This window comes from Galeopterus variegatus, unplaced genomic scaffold, assembly GCF_000696425.1.
Source record: "Galeopterus variegatus unplaced genomic scaffold, G_variegatus-3.0.2 Scaffold1401, whole genome shotgun sequence".
Taxonomy (NCBI): domain Eukaryota; kingdom Metazoa; phylum Chordata; class Mammalia; order Dermoptera; family Cynocephalidae; genus Galeopterus; species Galeopterus variegatus.
In genome coordinates, this window is record NW_007727512.1 from 204,224 (window position 1) to 206,465 (window position 2,242).

At 32.8% G+C, this 2,242-nt stretch overlaps 1 protein-coding gene across 1 annotated transcript in view; it reads right to left on the bottom strand.

Annotated features, from left to right (window-relative positions):
• ZNF280C (zinc finger protein 280C) overlaps positions 1–1,636 on the bottom strand; it is a 48,236-nt gene extending 46,600 nt beyond the window's left edge. The window contains exon 1 of the mRNA XM_008576783.1: positions 1,629–1,636. The gene's annotated coding sequence lies outside the window, so the exon portion shown is untranslated. The remainder of the gene's footprint in view (positions 1–1,628) is intronic.
• Between the last annotated feature and the right edge of the window lie 606 nt (positions 1,637–2,242).

Consider the following 2,242-nt stretch of genomic DNA (forward strand, 5'->3'; position numbering starts at 1 on the left):
TACCTCGCTCAGCCAGTGAGCGGCCGGTCTGTATGTGGGATCCGAACCCCCGAAGGGAGCGCTGCCATGCTTCCCAAGCGACGCACTGTAGCAGTGCACCACCGGGCCGGCCCACTACTTCTTAATGTGTCTTAATTGTACATGTTCAGCTACAAAGTAAGTTCTTTAAGAATGAAGAACATAATTTTCTTCTTCCTTTGTATTTCCTTCTACATATAGTTTTCTACTGGATATGTGGTAGGAACTTAACATATAATAATCTATAGGCTAAGAAACTAGGCAAAGTCAGGCAATGCCAAATTTAAAGAAATGAGAGAGACCCATGTATACTGATAATAAAAATAATAATTTACAGATGGTCCCCAGCTTATGATGGTTTGACTAATGTCTTCTGACTTTATGATGGTGAGAAGGTGATACACATATAGTAGAAGCCTCACTTTGAATACTCATACAACCATTCTGTTTTTCATTTTCAGTATGGTATTCAATAAATTACATGAGCTATTCAACACTTTATTACACTTTATTTTGTAGGCTAATGTAAGTACTACAGGCACATTTAAGGTTGGGTGTGCTAAACTACGAAGTTTGGTAGGTTAGGTGTATTAAATGCATTTTCGACACATTTTCAACTTACGATGTGTTTATTAGGACATAACCCCACTGTAAGTTGAGGAACATCTGTATGTCCATGGTGATACCATCTGTACACAAAGATCTTCCTCACACTCTTTAACTGGGTACTGCCATTGTAAAAAAATGTAAAAGGCATATAATAGCATATATAGTATGATTTTATTTAGAGATAATTTATTTTTTTGTCTATGCATAGAAAATAGATTGTAATTATGCATACCACATCTATAATAGTAGTTATCTATGGGGATGAGAAGGAAGCATTTCATTTGTACTTCACTGACACTTTTAATGTATTCAGTATTGTTCATTTTTAACTATAATTATGTACTACTTTAACAAATTTAAGTATTTATTAAGAAAATATGCCCATCTCTGTCTCTCACCTTTCTCTTGAAAAAAGGTTATCGATACAAAAGCCATGCATACTCTTCCTAGAGGTAAACATATTAGTACGGGGAAATACGCTTTCCAATAGCCCATTTGTCCAGGTGAATGGGACAGTGTATTGCTAAAGAATCTCCATTGTATCACTGTCCTTTGGGTGTTAAACCTCATTTTTTTCCCCAAACAATATCAAATAACTTAAAGCACCAGAACCAGTAATGCAGACCAGCCAGCTTAGACCGTAAGTCCTATCACTTGTGATACACAATAGAGGAAACCGTGTAACATATCTTTAGGTAGAAATATTTGAAGGATATGGCAGCATCTGGGAAATACAATAATGTTACTATATGCATTTTTTAAAATGTAATACTTGTATGTAATTGTTATAATGTGCATTTTTGAGGCAATTGTGAAACTGGTCAGTGATTGTCAGTATACTCTTGTAAATTCAAAAAGAGAGCTTGTTGAACTTTATTGTTTTTTTTTTACCTATTGTTTTCAGAAGGTCTAATTTGAATTAAAATTTGTTACACCACTGAGGAAAAAAAAAAAAAAAAAAAACCATGCATACTCATATCAAGTATGGTAGCAATACTCACTTTTTGGTGGAAAAGAATTTTTGTTATCCATCAAGTTGCAAAGTCACCTAAGTACCAACATACAACATAAATCAATTTCATGAGTCACCTTAAGGAATATCAAATACTGAAACATAAAACTTGGGATCCAGAAATCTTTGGGTCTAATTTCAATCTCCAGCAAACTTACCATGTGACTCCAGACAACGTAGTAAGTTAAGTTTCAGTTTTCTGGCCTATAAGATAAAGATACCTACTATTAGGGTGGATTTTGTTAAATTAAATGTACACACATTTAATCTTTTTCTTCTATAAAAAGTTCACCTTTTGAGTTTGATATGTTTGATACATACATGTAACTCACTTTTCAGAACTGTTTCATTCCTGATTAAATGCAAATTTAGTAAATAAAATGCTGAATGTATTAAGCATTTACTACATGAAGAAATTTGATGAATTACTAATTTATAAATTTTAAAAGGCATCCTTATATAAAAATTAGTAATCACCCTGTAATATATCTGTTTTAGTAAATCTGAATCTTGAATGCTCTGTGACATTAACCTTCAACTGTTACTTATTCTTCACATTTCAGAAATAAATTTAGTTACTATAAGAAATCACATAAGTTTAAA